The 19,563-nt window shown below is 48.6% G+C and overlaps 1 long non-coding RNA gene across 2 annotated transcripts in view; it reads right to left on the bottom strand.

Annotated features, from left to right (window-relative positions):
• Positions 1-19,563, bottom strand: part of LOC123797673 (uncharacterized) — a 74,861-nt gene that overhangs the window by 33,734 nt on the left and 21,564 nt on the right. The window contains exon 1 of one of the 2 annotated variants that reach the window (XR_015725638.1): positions 12,043-12,217. The exons of the other annotated variant lie outside the window; for it this stretch is intronic. This is a non-coding gene — a long non-coding RNA (uncharacterized LOC123797673). Of the gene's footprint in view, positions 1-12,042; positions 12,218-19,563 lie in introns of those variants that run through there. 2 annotated transcript variants of the gene reach the window in all.

Genomic DNA, 19,563 nt, shown 5'->3' with positions numbered 1-19,563 from the left:
TTTGGAGTTACTTTAGTTAGCTTGTCTTATAGCCCTGCCTTTCCCTTTGTCTGTCCACAGTCATTTGTAAGAGGGGATCGTGGAAACGACACAGGCATTGAATCAAGCAGTCTTGTGTTCTACTGGTGGTGTAACCTGGGGGCAGGCCAATTCACCTCACTGGATCTATTTCCTTATCTGTAAAATGGGGGGAATACCCCCTATCTCCGCAGGCTTACGTGATGATTCAATAAGGCCGTGATTATTAACCGCGCAGTCTGGCACACAGCAGTTGGATAATATATGTAAATTTCCTTCCCTTTTCCTGAGTTGACCTGATGTCCCTCTACTTAGGCTGAATTGGCTCCATTTGGATCCTTGTCTCCACATAAGCCACATATGCTGCCCTGGCTTTGTCTCGTCCTTAGCAGCCCATGACCCCCATGGAAACGCCATGGCAGTTCATCCTTTTGAGATGCCTGGACTCATCAGAGAAGAGCGTTTTGGTGTGGGATAAGGCTCTGCTCAGGCCTAACAGAATCTTGTCGGGAGATGGATTTTCAAACTTACAAGAGAAGTCATAGAAGAACAAACCACCACAGTTCAATTAATTTTCCAAATGACTTATTTCCATGTTAGGCAGAAGGCTCTGTGTTTGTACACTGCTATTGGAGCTATCGGAGTCTACCTACAGAAGAGCCTTTATTTTTTTGACCCATATCACCTTTATTAGCAAAGCCTAGTCCTAAGGGTCAGCAAATGGGTAGGGGTTCTGCCAGCCCAGAGCAAGCAGAAATATGAAAGCAGTTTCTGCAATAGCCCAACAGAGCCGGTGCCCTCATTGATCCAGAATGCCAAAACCAATAGCCTATTTTTGAGAAAAAGTACATGGAATGTATTTGAGTTACCTTCTTCCTTCTCATTTAAGTGTCATTGCATTTATCTCAAGCACAATATAGCTGTCCTTTGTCCCTTTCCCCCATCAAACTCTTCCCTCTTGGACTTCAGAGAAGAAAACAACTACTTCCTACAAGGTGGCAGTCAACCAAGGCTTCATGGAAGTACCATTGGGTACCATTGGAAGTACCAAGATTGATAGGATTGGAAAATGTAAATATTTGGAAGCAGGCATTTTTGGCAGAGGAATGGCAGCAACAAAACATAGAAGCAGAAACTTGTAGTGGCATCACTGAAGAATTCTTTGGAGAATAAAAGGAATACTAAAAATAGGTCATGTTAAGCACCGTGGTAGGCATTCTCTAAGAAGGCCTTCGGGGATCTCTGCCTCCTGATCTCCATGCTCTGTGGAACTCCTCCCCTTGAGTGTGGGTTGGACCTATTGACCTCATGAATAGAATGAGGAGAATATATCTGATGTAACAGCTACCCTTCTGAGATTCAATTATCCAAAGACTGTGGCTTCTTTCTTGGGCACTTTTCTCTCTTGCTGCTGTTCTCTCTTGGATTGTGTTCCCTGAAGAAAGACAGCTGCCATGTCATGAAGCAGCCCCATGTAGAGGACCACATGGTGAGGGACTGAGGCCTGCCAACACCCATGTTAGTGCGCTTGGATGTGTCCCTTCCCCACAACAGCCGAGCCTGCAGACGAGACCTCCTTGCCAATCACTTGACTACAATCTCTTGAGAGGTCCTGAGGCAGAAGCATCCAGCTAAGCGGTACCCAGATTTCTCACTCACAGAAGTGACGGATAGTAAACGTTTGTTGTCTTAAGTCGCTCAGTCTGGGGGTAATTTGTTATGCAGCAACAGATAACCAATACAAGGGTTTCCTCTAATGTACCAGATGCTGTGGTAAGATATGTGACTTCATATATGTGATGTCATTTAATCAACATTAGGGGGGTATTCTTGTCCCAATTTTTCAGTTGAGAAAACCAAGGTTTAGACATCTGACCAATACCTTTACATATCTAGTAAGTGCAGGAGCTGAGAGTCAAACCCAGGCTGTCTCATTCCTGGGCATGTGCTCTTAAACTTGGACACTATATGTTCTACTGTTTGGTTCATTCCTACTGCCCCTATTCTCTGCTCCACATCCCCTGAGGTCTGTTGGCAACCTAGTCCTCTTGTCTCAGCAGAGCCTGAAAGGGAACTTGGGAGTTTCTCTTACGTTTTTTGGATAGAATCTCCCTGTCTGTGCTGTTTCCTCTGCCAGGCTGTGCCATCTACTCGCAGCTCCGTCTATTCTGATAGCTGTGGCCCCCAGCCCCCAGGACCCCAGCCTCTTTTTCCTTATCTTCTTGCCACTCTTTGTCCTGGGCACCACCTGTGGTTTTGGGAGTTAAAGTTTGTGGGGCTACCCTTGGGTGGATTAGTGATCCCCTTTCTCTTGCCCTGGGTTGGAGGTTGTTTCCTGGGAGACCACATCATATTCTTCAGGACCCAACAAATATAACTTTTCCACTTACTTCCATCACAGGGCTAGGAGGACCCAGAGAGTCCTCCTGCCACTCTAGGAGATGGAGAACTCCATCCTGGGTCCTTTCCTGATCTCTGATAAAAAGTAGAAACTCTGCCCAGCCTTACTCGGCTTCCTCCACAGTTTCATGGTACACTGGCTTATTTCAGGGAATTCTTAGGAGATTTATACCTGACACTGCTCCTCAGTCACATGTGATAGTCTCTCCTTGGACCTTTGCAGGGAGGCAGGGGTGCAGATGTGTGGACTGCCACACGCTGGGTCCTGAAGGACCATGGTATTCCTTCTCATCACAGCATCTATTGCCAATTCAGTGAGATCTTTGACACATTGGCTGAGTCTCAAGAGGTCTAGAGATGAATGATAATCTCTGGCTAATATTAAAAACAAACAAACTAATCAAACAGAAACTTAAGAGTTAGAAATGACCTTTCATGATTGATAAGACAGTCTTCACTATTGACCTACTGCTACATTTTGCTGTACTGTGTGTGTAAACTCATAAGCTCGAAGGAAGTCACTGCTCAGAAAATTAGCTCCAACCCCCTGGACTTTATACCTCAGTTCCCTGTTAATCCTTGATGGAAATGAGCAGGGCCCTATGCTTCAAAAGAACTTACAATGGGTAACCAAGGGCCAAAGGCAACCTCTCCCCGGTGGCAGGAAACCTGGGCTCTAGTCTCAGCTCCACCACCCACTCTCTGGATGATGCTAGGTGATTCACCTCACTTCTGTGAACCTGTTTCCTTATATGTTACACCAGGAGGGTAGGGCAGGCCACCCCTAAGAGCTCTTCTAGTCTTGACTCTCGTTTTATGGGCTTTGTAATTGTTTCTAGGGCTTGCCTGTGAACAGGGCACCCCGCCCCCACTGTGTTTCCCCTGCCTCTGCTCAGATGGGCCCCCCAGTCCTGCTGGCTCTCGTAGTACTGGTTTGTCTGATACAGGGTTTCACATAAAAGTGTTCTGTTGGTCCAAGACTGAAGGCCTCTAGGTCCAGCACCTGCTGAGGAAAGGAACAATCTTTTGGCTTCCTGGATCATTCTTAACAAGCCAGGAGTTTCCTTTCAGAAACGTAATGTATGGTCTCCAAACACCTGCAGCAGCCTATTCCACACTCATTAGAAGGTGGGAAAAGGGGGGAACAGTGACTAACGAATAGCCAGCTCCTTCCTTCCAGGAACAGGGCACTGGGCTGGAGACCCACACAGCCCTGGGATTAGGCTCCATTTTACAGAGGTGGAAAATCAGCAAATTCTAGAATGGAGACTGAAACTCAAGTACATGACAGAGGAGACATTAATGAATCCATAAATATTTATCAGAGTGAAAGGGTCCCCAATAGATCATCTGAGTTGGCTTTGAAGCAGTTTACCAAACAAAGAAGTAAAATGATTGACTCAAAGTCATACAGCTAGAGAATACATTTGATTTGCATTATCCATTCAGACACCTTTCTTTTGTAGGACTGACTCAGAACCCTTTTAAAATAAGTTCAAGAACACATCAGTCGGAGGCAGTCAGTTACTCTGCCTTCCCTCTTGTTTCTAGCAGGACTTCCTCCACTTTCCAAAGGATGTTCTTTGGCCTCCACACCAAACAGACCCACCCAATATCGAAGGGCCATGTGTAAACACCCTTCCTTCTATCTTATCAAAATCCCTCCTACCTGGGTTTATCAGAGGTGACTCACTTCCCTGGAACCCTTTGCAAGGACCTGGGCTGGGGTTGCAGGGCTGAGAGGTACCAGCTTCTCTACCTACTTGAGGAAAGGGCCTCTTAAAGCTCCAGTCTTCTCCATCTGGGAAAAGCCCCACCACCGGCATTTAGCAGAGCTTGGCCCCAGAAGTCATTCCTGGCCTTTCCCACAAGACCCTTGCAAGTTGGTGGCCTTTAGGGGCACATTAGCCTGAGGAAATCAGACAGCTGAGTGACATAGGAACCAGGCCTGGCGGTTGCAGGAAAGAAAGCAAACACTCTGAGATATGAGCCAAATGGTGTGGTACTCAAGGAACGCTTCCTTTCATGCTGGACATGTTAGCTCTTCCTACCTTCAAGAAATACATTTTTGAGAGTAAGACAAATGATCATTTGGTTTGAGGAGCCAAATCATAGTATTTTCACCATCATAGTCTGTGGTCCGATGGGGGAACAAGAGGTCAGGAGAAATGTCACTCTGGTTTCTGCCTCCCAGCGGGGGCAGGTGCCAGGCGTGAGCTGCATCAGCTGTTTACCCAAGCAGGGCGAGTGGATGTGCTCCTCCCTCCCTCTCTACTGAGTGACAGCCATCTGCCCGACACTGTGCAAGATGCAGGGAATCCAGCGGGAGCAGAGACAAAGGCCTCACCCTCTCCTCCTGGCCCTTCTAGTCCAGGGGGAACGAGAGACATCTTATCAAGACATGGCAGCTGTGGGGAATGCTGCAAAGAAGAGGTTCATGGGGGCCTCAGGGGTGAAGTGACGGATCCATGAGGCCAATACAGCTGTTCCCGAGGAAGTGATGTTTGGGTGGAGGATATCTGAAGGGGCGTAAGCCGGGAGGGAGTGAGGGCAGGGCCCTGTGAGAAAACTGCAAGGAATGGAAGGTGGCCAGGGTGGCCCAGGGCAGAGGGTGGAGGGGACCACGGTAGGAGTCAGGACTGGAGAGGAAGGCTGTGTCAGCCACTTTCAGAGTACTGTCTTTACGCTGGGGGCGACAGGAAGCCTGTCAAGGGACTGGAGAAGGGAGTGACATTCAGGGGATACTGGATATATATTTGGGCACCCAGCCCAGTGAAAGCCACGGGCCCAGAGGCCTCTTCACCCTCCCTGTTAAGCAGTGCCAATGGATACGGGATCCCCAGGCTCACGGACCAGGGTTCCTGGCGCTGGAGGCAGGCGGGGACCAATGCCAGGAGAGTGGGCCCTCCGTGTCACCTTCCCGACCCTGGTCCAGTGAAGTTCAGGTCCCTCCGGTCTGCCGTCTCCAGATGCTGCTCACCCCCTCCCCCCTCGGAGCCCCCTGAGCGCCCCAGCCCCAGCGGGAGGCTTCCGTGTGCCGCCTCGGCCCGCTCACACCCCAGGTGCTGTGAGTCACCTGCGTGGTGAGTCAGGGGACGAGGTGAGAACGTGAGTGCCGGGGAGGCTGGCAGGGCAGGTGGGCGCTTGGCAGGCAGGGTGGGGCCCAGCCTCCTGGGCGAGGAGCCCCGCTCCCGTGGCCTCCCACTCCCCACTCCTCTCCACCACCCGAGCAGCTCTTCGAAGAACCCTTCCGTCCCACCCCCTGCAGGAGGCTTCTTCCCAGTTCCCTCTCCCCCACGCCCGCCTCCCTCCACTGTCGGCAGCCGGCCACCATCACCATGGTTACGCGGCTCCCGCTGCAGCGCGGAGATCAGGAGTCAGAGCGGGGGAGGGTGGCTGGTCTCATTAGTCTTCCTATTGAACTGGCTTCTTTTAAAATCAGCTCAGGGCTGCTCACTGCAGATTCAAGGCCTGTTACCTGAAGGGTTCACCTCAAAGACACGAGATGAGAACTGAATAGAACGTGGGTACCGCGGGGCCTTATTTGCAACACGAAAGGATGCGCCCCACCTTCCCTTTTAAGCACTGATGCGTAAGAGTGTGTCGGTCAGGCCCTGATATCCAAGATTTAAGGGCCACTCACTGGGTGACTTGAGGTAGACTTGTGAGGCTTTGGTTGTTAGAAGCAATTTGGGGCCAGACTGACCTGGATTCAAATCCTGACCCTGCCACTTATCAAAGGGATAAACTGGGACAAGTTATTGAAACTGGTTGGGCCTCAGTTTCCTCTTATGTCAATTGGGGATAATCACACTCACCTTGTAGTTGTAGTGAGGATTAAAGATAATTTATACAAAGTGTTTGGCCCATCATAGGCACTAAAAATGGCCGTTGTTGCTGCTGTTATTATTATTAGAGTTTTAAGCCCTTGGATATGCAACACATGGGTTTGTTGATTTGAAGGTTACACAAAAGGCAGGTTTTTCCAACAGTGACTTCTGGGCTGCCAGGACCATCCGTTTCAAGCCAGTGGGGTAGAACAATTTCCAACCCCTCCTCAAAAGTCTCTTACATATTGGGAGACATAATGTAACCCTGAATTGCAGTGTATCAAGATAGTAGAAAAGTGAAGGAATTAGCAGGAAGGAGGAAAGTCCAAACTGAGCGCCCCGGGAGCAGGACAGCAAACCACAAAGAGGAGTAAGTTGCTAATGGCCCATAGAACCTTGGTAATCCTGTAGAAGGGGATGATGCGGGGCTTGAAAAGAGACATAGTTTAGAAGTGTTCATAAGAGGCAGATAGACTTGCAGGTCCCAACCTCCACTCCCCCTCCTGTAGGGAACGGGAGAGTTGTTTTCTAGAAAAACTGAATCAGAGAGACTTTGTGCTACTGACCTCAGCTACAGAGGGAGGCTGAGGTCAGGTGAAAGTTTGTGCACTAAGTGAGCCCTTCTCTCTTGCCTCCTCCTCCTCCTAGCCTAAGAACAACAGGGACAGGAGATTGAAAGATTCTTTTCTGTAGAAACTGACCCAATCCAGGAAAAAGACCTACACATATTGACATTTGGAAGTTCCAGGCGAAAAAGCCATTGTTGACATGATCACCCTAGAATAAATCCCATCCATGTACACAGAACTTCAATCAGCTCTTTAGGGTCTCATCCTTAAATCTGAGTTGCAGTCAACAATCACCGGAGAGGAAAGCATCCAACATGACAGAGAATAAAATAATCAAACAGGAAAGCAAAAGGATCTATGAAGAAAGCAGAAATGATGAACGAGCAGCAGAAACTGAAAACAAAGTATATTTGATATGTTTAGAGGCATAAGAGAAAACGCTGCATCCACAGGATATGATGAAAAAGGGATAATCCAAGCAAGAAAGAGTTTTTGGAAATCAAAAATATGAAGTGAAAATTTCAAAAATTCTGTACCAGTGTTGGAAGATACAGTTACAGAAATTTCCCTGAAAGCAAACAAAGAGAAGAATAATAGGAGTGAAAAAGAAAATTAGAGGAGTAATTTAAAAGATTCAACATGGACTAAGGAGTCTCAGAGAACAGAGAAAAATGGTGGTAAGGAAATTATCAAAGAAATAATACAAAAAGATCCTCTGGAACTGAAGGGCACAAATGGACACAGTAACCTGCCTAGCACGGTAATTGAAAATGGACCTAGACCGAGATACCCCATGCTGACGCTAGAACTCTAAGGGTAAAGAGAAAGTCTTAAGAGTTTTCAAAGAGAAAACTCAAAAGTTACATATAAAAGATCAAGAATCAGAATGGCATTGTACTTCTCAATAGTAACACTGGAAGTTAGAAGACTTCGGAAAAATGCTTTCATTATCCCCAGGGAAAATTATTTTCAGCCTAGATTTCTATTCCTGGCCACACTATTGAAGAAGTCTGAGGACAAAATAAAGGCATTTTCAAACATGCAAAATACAAAAAAGTTTACATTTGATGTGCCCTTTCTTGAGAAGCCACTGGAAGATGCTCCATGATGAGGGAGTAACCAAGAAAGAGGAAGAAGGCTTGTGATCCAACAATGCAGAGGGGCAAAGGGAATTTCCAACACACGGGTAAAGGAAAGTCCCAGAATGACAGCTATGGGGCAGGCCTAGGAACCAACCAGTTCGGGTTAGAAAAGAGCACTGAGGACTCCAAGGAGAATTTCTCTAGGAAATTCTGATTATCGAATCAGTTTGCAGAGTTGTTGGAAATAGGGAAATACATAGATGTTTAGGGAAAACAAAGCAAATGCAAAATATAAAGGAATTATTAATTCCAGAAAGAAGAAAGCATTGAGAAAAAGTAAATAAAATCTCAGTTCACTACTTGGCTAGGTAGTGAACAATGTTTATTTTACATAATCATTATAATGAAAACACTGTGTGTGGACTGAACTAAAAACTGATAAACAATTATGTTGGAAGGATAGAAAGCACAGGAAGGGAAGGGGTGAATGATTTAAAATATTCGCTTACTATAGTGGAAAATATTTAAAATAAGTGACTTGAGAGAGTATATGCCTGTTATCTAAAAATATGAATGTAAATACCAAGAAAGAAAAATAAAGCTATGAACGTCGCAAGTGGTTGCCTCTGGGGAACAAAAGAAGATGAGGTAGGAAGGAGGTCAAGGGACTTTCACAGATGACATATTTTGATACGATAAAAATTAATTAAAAATCCAATAAAGGAAAGAAGGCTGAACCTGTATTGGTCAAATGATGGCTTTACAAACACACATCTAGGGTGCTTTTCAAATCTCTCAATGATAAATTCAGCAAAGACAAAATGGCAGATACATGTATAGCATTAGGAGAATTTCTGGAATTGGGACTGTTGTTCCTATTAATATAAAAACACCAACAGTAACAACAAGCAAGGGTTTCCATAGCCTTTCGAGACACCCTAGCAAATTTGCTACTATGTTATCTCATGCTCTCAAGGAAAACACCAAAACTCAAGATTTAATGGGAGTCTTTAATGTAGCAAGTGGTAGAGGCAGGACCTAGAGCCAAGTCCTCTGTAGTAAATTATATTTTCAAAGATGGACTAATCCCTCATGCTCTTCCCTACTGCATTAAAAGATGGAGTCTATCTCTCCACCCCCTTGAGTCTGGGCAGGTCTTGTGTCAGCTTTGACCAACATAATACCATGTGGGTGATTTTTGGTGACTTCTAAGACTAGGTCATTAGAAGCCTTACAGCTTTTGCTTTGGTCTTATGGGATATTCCCTCTGGTGCACTCTCTCTTGGAAAGCAGCACCATCCTGGAAGAAGCCTAAGCCACATGTAGAAGCACTTTAGTCAACATCCCAGATTAACTAGCATCAACTGCCAACCATGTGAGTGAGCCGCCATCTTGGACACCAGACCAGGTGAGCCTTTGGCTAACTCCAGCTCCAGTCACTATCTGAGTACAACTACATGAGAAATGCCAAGTAAAACCACCCAGCTGATATGTCAACCCACAGAACTGTGAGAGAGAATAATAAGATTATTATTTGAAGTAATTTAAGTTTTAGGGTGATTTGTTACAGGGCAATAGGTAATTGAAACATAGCCTGACATCAAGGTCCATATTCTTTCCTTGATACCATCCTATGAGTGTTTCTCAGCAGAGACATTATTGAAATTTGGGTGGGAGAATTTTTATTTTGGAAGTTTTCCCTGCACACTGTGGGATCCTTAGCACCCTGGCCTTTGCCCATGAATCTGATACCCCTCCCCCAATTTCATGGTGATAACTAAGAATGCCTTCACAGTTTCCCAAATGACCCCTAAGAATAACATCCCCAAGTGAGATGTCCAGGTAGACAAAACCATTTTGACATGATTTAAAACTGAATTCCACACGAATAGAAAAGAGAGGGCAGTTCTGTTAGTGGGAAAGGAGAGAAAGGGAGAGTATGCAGTCCAAATACAAAGATTCTCCACAGCCCTACCTCTGACATCTAAGGTGCTGGGTTTTTGGCCTTGAGTTCCCTAAGCCTTGCAAACTGTTTGGTGTAACCATGCCCATGCAGGAAAGGGTGTGGGAGCTATAAACCATCAAGCATTGATCTGGGAGGGAACAGAGAGATCATTTGTGCAACCCACTCACTTTGTTGTCTACTGAAGCCAGAATGGGGAATGTGCACCAAGACTACACCCCAGGACCTCCTGCCCAAGCCACATGTGCTTTCTACCACTCAAGCAAGGAAACGCTTGTGATTGAGGTTATTTCGATGGAAAAATAGATAAATTTACTTTGAGCACGCAAAATACAGCTGTCCAAGTTAGCCTAACATGCCTGCTGGTTGTATTAGTTTGTCAGGGCTACTGCACCAAAGTACCACAAACTGAGTGACTTAACAGAGATGGATTGTTTCACTGTTCTGGATGCTAGAAGTTCATGATCAAGGTGTCAGCAGGGTGGGTTCTTTCTGAGGGATGCAAAAGAAAATCCGTGCCATGTTCTCCTATAGCTTCTGGGGTTCGCTGGCCATCTTTTCCATTCCTCTGTCTTTATCATCACATGGTGCTCTACCTGTGTGCATCTGTGTCCAAATCTCTCCTTTTTATAAGGACACCGTTCTCATTGGGTTAGAGCTCACCCTGCATCAGTGTGACCTCAACTTACTTCTGAAAGAACTCTATTTCCAAGTATAGTCGCATTCTGGGGTTAGGTCTTCAACATACGGATGTTGGGGGGATACAATTCAACCCATACTAAAACTGTCGCATGAACTCACATGCTTTCTGTTTCCCACGTGAAGCTTTGGATTACTTCCTACGTTACTTTGGATTTCCTAAGTTCGCATCCTGCTTTGACGTTTGGCTTCTAACTGTACAATGCAGTGGATTGACTTGAAAAATCTTATTAACCCAGACGAGTCCAGAGATCTGTCTCTTTTCCCGAGACAGCATGTTGCAGCCTGAGATCTGCTTTGGCAACTACAGAAAGTCTTTGATGGGGCCTCTAATCTGCTTCTGTGGACACACCTGTGACAGCTGTGACCTAGGTGTGAGTCACATTTTGCCTTCAGAAGGATCCCGAAGAATGACATTAGCTGGCTGAAGACACCTGGGAAATGCAGCCACCTGGGGGATGGGAAACCTTCCAGCTTTAGAAGTACAATGTCTTTAAGACACATGGGATGAGAGAGAATATGGGAAAAGCCCGATGTCATTGGGAGTCCAGGGAGAAGTGCTCAGTGGTTTATTTATTCATACATTCTTTCTGCATGTTCTCAGTGAGTGAGCACCTGGTATGAGCCAGCACGGTAAAATTTAAAATCTAATGGGGAAGAAAAGTAAACATACAAGTAATTTCTGATTGTGATAAATGATAGGAAGGAAATAGTGTGCAATAATAAGGAACAGCAAGGATATTGACTATTAATGGTGGTCAAAGAGCCCCCTTAAGGAGGTAACAATTGACACCTAGAGGATTTGGTCAAGGGTGCTCCAGGTGGCAGGACCAGTTTGTGCAAAGGCCCTGAGCTGCTGGTGGACTCGGTGTGTTTAAGGAACTGAAAAGAAGCAGATGTGCAGTGGCAGAGGCGAGAGATGAGGCTGGAGAGGGGGATGTGGCCCAGGACAGGGAGATCAGATTTCACACAGACACTAGGCAAAGCCACTGAGGAGTTTTAAGCAAGAGAGTGAAATGATTTGATTTCTGTGGCATTTTGTTTTGTTTTTTTTAATCATTCTCCTTGTCCCAGATTGGCAAAGATTAAAGTTTGAAAACACATGGTGCTGGCAAAGGTGTGGGAAACAGACAATCTCCTATCTTGCTGGTAGAGTTATAAATTTGTATAAACCCTAAAGGAAGCAATTTGGCAATATTTATCAGAATCAAAATGCACTACTTTGACTCAGCAACTTTGTTTCCATGGATTTATCCTGTATATACATGCCTCAAAATCAACATATACAATTCACTGTGGCACTGTATGATTGCAAAAGATTGAAAAAGGCCCTAAATATCAATAAGTGACTAAACCCAAGGATATCAACAAATAAGGGCTTAGATGAGTAAATGCTGGTCATCTACACAACAGACTGCTGGGCAACCGTGGGGATAAGGGAGCTCTTTACGTACCGATGGGGGCCAGCCTCTGATACATACCTATAATCAATTTTAAAAACCAAGGTCCAGGGGCACCTGGCTGGCTTAGCCGAAGCGTCTGCCTGTGGCTCCGGTCATGATTCCAGGGTCCTGGGATCGAGCCCCGCATCCGGCTCCCTGCTCGGCGGGAAGCCGGCTTTTCCCTCTCACACTCCCCTTGCTTGTGTTCCCTCTCTCGCTCTGTCAAATAAATAAATAAAATCTTTAAAAACAAACAAACAAAAAACCACGGTTCATACACCTGAAACTAATAGAACATGGTATGTCAGCTATACATCAATAACAATAATTTAAAAAAAGAACAAGTTTCAGAGCCATGGGTATAGCGCGTACATCATTTAAGAACAAGGTGTGTGCATGTGTGTTTGGGTCCTCCGGCAGAGGAGAAATTACAACGCTAAAGAAGCAGAAGACCTGGGTGGCTATGGGAGAGTGGGGCAGATGGAAGCATCCAGAAGCCGCCTGGATGCCCAGGCTGGAGACGCTGGCGTGGACGCTGGGGGTGCTGCATGGAGATGGGGAGAAGCGGACACACGTGCAATGGGAAAGCTGGACTGGGTCTCTGGGTGTGAAGAGGGAACGGAGAATGAGGGACAGCCAGCCAGGGCTCCTGCTTGAACTCCTGATGGAGGCGCTATTTACCTAGAGGAGGGGCAGGCCTGGGGTGGAGTGTGGGCGAGAACGGAGGCGGGGGTTGGGGCATGCTAAGTCTGCAGTGCCAGGGACCATCCCCAGGGGAGGTGTTGCACAGGAGTCACGGTTGTGAGCCCTGAGTTGAGACTTCCTGCTCCATCCTTTCCCCCCAGCATACTGCCAGTATCTGTAAAGGACAGCTGATTGTTTGCAGGTGACAAGAAGAGGCAAGAGCGTTCCTGGGAGGGGAGAAGGGAGTGCTGAGGCGTGCCAGGTAGTATTTGATCGAGATGCCATAGAAGGGTTAAGCCTGAGAACGGCTTAACTGGCTTTCCGGTGGTAACATGATAGATCAGAGGGAGGTAAAATGGAGCCAGCTAGCAAGTTATTGCTGGAATAAAGGAGCTGAACAAACTTAGGGCCGATAGGGATGGAGCAGAGGGGCAGCTCCGATGTGGATGGGATGGGGGGGTTGGGGGGGTCGGGAGGGTGGATGAGCTGAGAATAACTCCCAGCCTTCTGGCTCAATTGAGTGACTGCAGGGGTGGTGGGGCCATTTCCTGAAAGCAAATGTGGGAGGAGGAAGGGGGAGGCAATCCTTAATTATCCTGAGCTTGACTCAGTTCCCAGAGATAGGTCCATAGGTCCTGGTGTGCCGAGAAGACTTTTCTCCCAGTCTGTGTCTCGCCACACCACACAGCAGCCCTGTCCTGGGAGCTTCGGGAGGTTCTTATTCTACCACCACCAACTTTGACTCTTTCTTCCCAAGGCTCCCACATGAGATCCATCATCAAAACCTAAAAATCCTGCCATCAAACAGTCTTGCTTCTGTCCTCATCTTTCTATTCTCACTGGGGCCTAAAGTGGCTGGAGGTGGCCAGGGCCTCCTTGGAGCTCCGAGACCTGTCGTTGGATCACAGGAGGCATCTTGCTGCAGTAGAGGATGCTGTGCAGAAGATGGTTCTAGAGCAAACCGCATGTCAAATCGATAACCATTATTGAGAACTTTCCCCAGAATAACATGGTGACAAGCTGCCTTCTCGTAGATGATGCTGGCTAAATCCGAGGTTAGAATTCACTAGAACTTCCTCTGAAGCTTTGGAACTAGGAAAGTCCTTTGACAAGTGGCTGACCACTGTGCATATAGCCACATAGAGTCAGCAAGAGCCTGACTACCACACACAGAAAATACAACATGGAGAGGCTTTGGCTCTGGAGGGCCTGGCACCCTCTGTGGGTCACAAAGCCAGATGGCACTGTACCTTCACCCCCGCCTGAAGTTAGGGATTGTGTGAGGTCTGCACCAAGTTGCCCAGGTACCTAATGTCAGGAGGCCAGCAAGAGGAGCGAAGGGGGTGTGTGTGTGTTCACATGCACACCCATGTACTGTGGGTCCAGTGGGGATAGCTCAGGACGGGGACAGAGCACTTGTTTGGGAGTTAGGAGTCAGTCAGACCCAGTTCCTGTCATGGCCAGGCCACCTATGAGTTGCATGGCTATGGGAGGGTCATGCTACTTCTCCCCAAGTGCCATGTTCCTGAGCTGTCAAATGACGAATGTGACCAGATATTTCAGATGCTTTCTAGTAAAAAAAATTAGAAGAACCAGACTTCCATAGCCCCAATGATCCAAGGCTATACTCACTAAACATTTTTCAGATCTCCTTGGCCACATCGAGCTGAGTGTTTCTACTGTCCCTGGAATGGAGGTTGCATTTTGGTGACCTGGGGCTTGAAGGGGAATCTCTTCCCTTCCAGCTCACCCTGTCTGGGTCTACTTGCCTCCCTCATTATAGTTCTAAAGTAAAAGGTGCGAGTGTGTGTTCTGTGTGTGTGTGTGTGTGTGTGTGTGTGTGTATACGTGTGTGACAGTCAAGCAGGCAGGATGGCAGGAAGGCTCCCTGCCGAGGTCTCTGGGTGGCAGAAAATGTGCAGAAAAGAGGATGTCAAGGGACCCCGGGACAGGGAGATGGCCTCATACTTTTCTTACTCCAGTGTGCTGCTGCTTCTGGGTACTGGCCACGTTTGGAAGCTGACTGGCAGCCTAAATTGCTTCTCAGAATCCCAGCAAGGTGGTCTGGAAGGTGACGGGAAAAGGGAGTAGGTTTTGCCTCATCTGTTTGACTCATGGTTATAATTTGTCAGCCTGCTGACAGGTTCTTTGTTTTTCAGTCAAATGAAGTTTTTGTTGGATGTTGGAGTGAAAAGCACGATATACTCACATAATCAAAAGCCTACGGTGGAAGGGAAAAGTCAGTCAATTGTATATTCCTAAAAGCTAGAAAGTATAATTTCACACACAAAATCTAAATAGACTTCTAAGACTGCCTGAATGCAGTGCATGTGTGGTGTGTGTATGGTGTGTGTGGTGTGTGTGTGTGTGTGGTGTGCGTGTATGGTGTACGTGTGGTGTGTGTGTGTGTGTGTGGTGGGTGTGTGTGGTGTACGTGTGGTGTATGTGTGGGGTATGTGTGTGTGTGTGGTATATGTGTGTGTGGTGTGTGTGTGGTGTGTGTGGTGTGTGTGTGTGGTGTATGTGTGGTGTGTGTGTGGTGTGTGTGGGGTGTGTGTGGGGTGTATGTGGTGTGTGTGTGGTGTGTATGGTGTATGTGTGTGGTGTATGTGTGGTGTGTGTGGTGTGTGTGTGTGGTGTATGTGTGCTGTGTGTGTGCTGTGTGTGGTGTGTGTGTGGTGTGTATGTGGTGTGTGTGTGGTGTGTATGGTGTATGTGTGTGGTGTGTATGTGGTGTGTGTGTGGTGTATGTGTATGGTGTATGTGTGGTGTGTGTGGTGTGTGTATATGTATGGTGTGTGTGTGGTGTGTGTGGTGTGTGTATGTGTGTGGTGTCTGTGTGTGGTGTGTGTGTGGTATATGTGTGTGTGGTATATGTGTGGTGTGTGTGTGGTGTATGTGTGTGGTGTGTGTGTGGTGTGTGTGGTGTGTGTATGTGTGTGGTGTCTGTGTGGTGTATGTGTGTGGTGTGTGTATGTGTGTGGTGTGTGTGGTGTGTGTGGTGTCTGTGTGGTGTGTGTGTGTGGTGCGTGTGGTGTCTGTGTGTTGTGTCTGTGTGGTGTGTGTGGTGTGTGTGGTGTTTGTGTGGTGTCTGTGTGGTGTGTCTGTGTGGTGTGTATGGTGTGTGTGTTGTCTGTGTGGTGTGTGTGGTGTCTGTGTGGTGTGTGTGTGGTGTGTGTGGTGCGTGTGGTGTCTGTGTGGTGTCTGTGTGGTGTCTGTGTGTTGTGTCTGTGTGGTGTGTGTGGTGTGTGTGTTGTCTGTGTGGTGTGTGTGGTGTCTGTGTGGTGTCTGTGTGGTGTGTGTGTGGTGTGTGTGGTGTCTGTGTGGTGTGTGTGTGTTGTGTATGTGTGTGGTGTGTGTGTGGTGTGTATGTGGTGTCTGTGTGGTGTGTGTGTGTTGGGTGTGTGTGGTGTGTGTGGTGTGTGTGTGGTGTGTGGTGTTGTGTATGGTGTGTGTATGTGTGTGGTGTGTGTGGTGTGTGTGGTGTCTGTGTGTTGTGTCTGTGTGGTGTGTGTGGTGTGTGTGGTGTCTGTGTGGTGTCTGTGTGGTGTGTCTGTGTGGTGTGTGTGGTGTGTGTGGTGTCTGTGTGGTGTGTCTGTGTGGTGTGTGTGGTGTCTGTGTGGTGTGTGTGTGGTGTGTGTGTGGTGTGTGTGTGGTGTGTGTGTGGTGTGTCTGTGTGGTGTGTGTTGTCTGTGTGGTGTGTGTGTGGTGTCTGTGTGGTGTCTGTGTGTTGTGTCTGTGTGGTGCGTGTGGTGTCTGTGTGTGGTGTCTGTGTGGTGTCTGTGTGGTGTTTGTGTGTGGTGCGTGTGGTGTCTGTGTGTGGTGCGTGTGGTGTCTGTGTGGTGTCTGTGTGTTGTGTCTGTGTGGTGCGTGTGGTGTGTGTGGTGTCTGTGTGGTGTCTGTGTGGTGTGTCTGTGTGGTGTGTGTGGTGTGTGTGTGGTGTGTGTGGTGTGTGTGGTGTCTGTGTGGTGTCTGTGTGGTGTGTGTGTGGTGTGTGTGTGGTGTCTGTGTGGTGTGTGTGGTGTGTGTGGTGTGTGTGGTGTCTGTGTGGTGTGTCTGTGTGGTGCGTGTGGTGCGTGTGGTGTCTGTGAGGTGTCTGTGTGTGGTGTGTGTGTGGTGTGTGTGTGGTGTCTGTGTGTGGTGTGTGTGGTGTGTGTGTTGTCTGTGTGGTGTCTGTGTGTTGTGTCTGTGTGTTGTGTCTGTGTGGTGTGTGTGGTGTCTGTGTGGTGTCTGTGTGTTGTGTCTGTGTGGTGTGTGTGGTGTGTGTGGTGTCTGTGTGGTGTCTGTGTGTTGTGTCTGTGTGGTGTGTCTGTGTGGTGCGTGTGGGGTGTGTGTGTGTGGTGTCTGTGTGGTGTGTCTGTGTGGTGCGTGTGGTGCTTGTGGTGTCTGTGTGGTGTCTGTGTGTGGTGTGTGTGTGGTGTGTGTGTGGTGTCTGTGTGTGGTGTGTGTGGTGTGTGTGTTGTCTGTGTGGTGTGTGTGTGGTGTCTGTGTGGTGTCTGTGCGGCGTGGGGGGAGGGCACGGCAGGGCACGCTGGTGTGAGGGGTCAGGGAGAGCAGCTCCTTCACCACCCGCGCTGGACGACGGGGACGGGGCGCAGCTCCTGTCCGGGGGCAGGGCGCTGGTTGTCGCCAGGCGCAGCATCTGTCCCGCCCGGCCGCCCTCCCCCTCGTCTCTGACCTGCCGCGTGTTCAGCCGCGGGCGCATCCTGGGCCCTCAGGAGGCGCTGCGGAGGAGGAGGGCCCGGGACAGGACGCGGTGAGCAGTCAGTGGGTGCGTGTCTGGGGCCACGGGCAGCTTCTGCGGCAGCCAGGACTCCGGCCGGTCCCCAGGGAGCTTCCTGACCCCGGGCTGCCCCCGGCAGGCTCATCCACGAGCCCCGCGGAGGCTCACCGCCCTCCTTTCTTCAGAGTGCGCGTCTTCCTCAACGGCAGTTCCTGATCTCAGACCTTCCAACTGCCCATTCTCGTTCCTTGATTTCCTCTCCCTCCGGGCGCCGAACCTTCCCCTCCTTAAGAACTGCAGAGCCTCGGTGACTTCCTCTTCAACCTCCTCCTCACTTCCTGGCTCTGCTCATTTCTTCCAGAGCCCCAGTGCCCACCCCTGCTCAACTGAACCAGGACCCAACGTCCCTGATCTTCCCACATTCCAAGTGTCCCTCCCCCCATCTTCTCCAGCGCCCGCTTCTCTAGCTCCAGTTCCGTGGCCGCCAGAACTACACCGATACACACCCGTGCCCTCCCCCTTCTCTTGCGCCGGCGTCCTCACACAATGGCAGCCCCAGCCCCGGTGGGACTCACTTTCCCATCAACTCCACACCGGTCCCACCCCCATCTCAGTCGGCCCCCCAACACTGAACATGAACAGTGAAAAAGATTGTAAGTAGGCCAATTGGTATTACTTTAAACGTAAGGGAGCCCTTCGTGCTCCCTGAAAATGCAGCCATGTCCCCCAGTCCGTGCGGTCCCTCACGGTCCCTCACGCTCCAGTCCCCGGCATCTCCATCTCAGTTGTGACATCGCTTCTGATGTCACTTGGGGAATAGTGAAGTTAGAAGAGAATTTTGAGAGCCTCCTGTCATCACATCTCTGTTCGTTGGCCACCATCACAAGACGCCTGGGGGGGGGAGGAGCTTAAACAACAGACATTTATTTCCCACAGTTCTAGAGGCCGCAAGTCCAAAGAGCAAGGTGTTGGCAGGTTTGGTTTCTCCTGAGGCTTCTGTCCTTGGCTTGTAGATGGGCTTCTTCTCGCTGTGTCCTCACACGCTCTTCCCTCCGTGTGCACCCACTCCTGGGGTCTCTTCCTCTTCTTGTAGGGACATCAGTCACACTGGATTAGGGCCCACCCATGTGGGGCAGAATCACCCCCTTCCCAGCATGCAGGCTTAGCAGCTGTAGTCCCCCCAGGATGCCGAGGCTCCCCGGGAAATGTCTGAGGGCCAGAGCAAACCCTCCCTCACCCCTTGCAGTAGGGCTTGTATTTGAAAACAGATTTGGTGTTTCAGTCACTTCCCTAAATGCCAGCAAAGCACAAAGAAACAATGGGATTCCAGAAAGGTCAAACGGTTTGTGATCAAATGTTTCCTTTGTGTTTGGTGGTGGAAGTGCTGTGGCCATCCCTTCTCCCAGGTTCTTCCTGAGGCAGGCCTGGGAGGTGGCGTGTGTGCGCACACCCTCTCTCCACTGTGTCTCTGCTTTCCTGGCTGTCAGACGCCCGCGCCTTCTGGCCATGGGCCTGGCCAGGAAGGCCGCACCCCAACACGTAGGCCCAAACGGGAGAAGAAAACTGGGACGACCGCAAAAGTGTAGCGATAATCGCTTTAGGCATGTAAGTCAAACTGAGTCCAAGTAACGCAGAGCTCTTAAACTGGGGAGAGCAATGGGTTTGGAGAAGAAAACAACTTCTATGGGCTCTTTTATATTTTTCTAAATTTCCCCTAGTTTTCTACTTCACGCTGGTGTTTGGAGAGGGGGGAGAGGGAAGAATGGGGGAAGGTGGGGGGTGTCATTTCATAAAGGTTTTATTTCCCATAATCTTAACGAGGGAAGGAGTCTCCAGTGTTTGCTTCTCAGACCTGGAAACTCACCCTGCTCCTGCCTCAAACCATCTCGAGGCCCTCGCCCGGAAGAGTGATGATCAATCAAACTGCAGAGAAGCAGCAGCAATGACTGGCGCATATTAAAATCAAGGGGACACAGATTGTAAAAGATCATTTTCTCTCGGGCCTGAGGCTGCTTCTCTTCCTTCGGGAAGGCTCGAAGAATCAATCACTTCTGTTTTTATGAAGAGACAGGGATTCCAGATTTTTCTTATTAACTCATTCCTCATTATGGTGAAGGTGTTCCTCTTCACCCAGAAACTCTTTCCAGCTGCAG

This window comes from Ursus americanus, chromosome 9, assembly GCF_024610735.1.
Source record: "Ursus americanus isolate L20-20 chromosome 9, mUrsAme1.1.p, whole genome shotgun sequence".
Classification (NCBI taxonomy): Eukaryota; Metazoa; Chordata; class Mammalia; order Carnivora; family Ursidae; genus Ursus; species Ursus americanus.
Note: the sequence above shows the minus strand (reverse complement) of the source record. Positions and strands in the feature narration are given on the sequence as shown.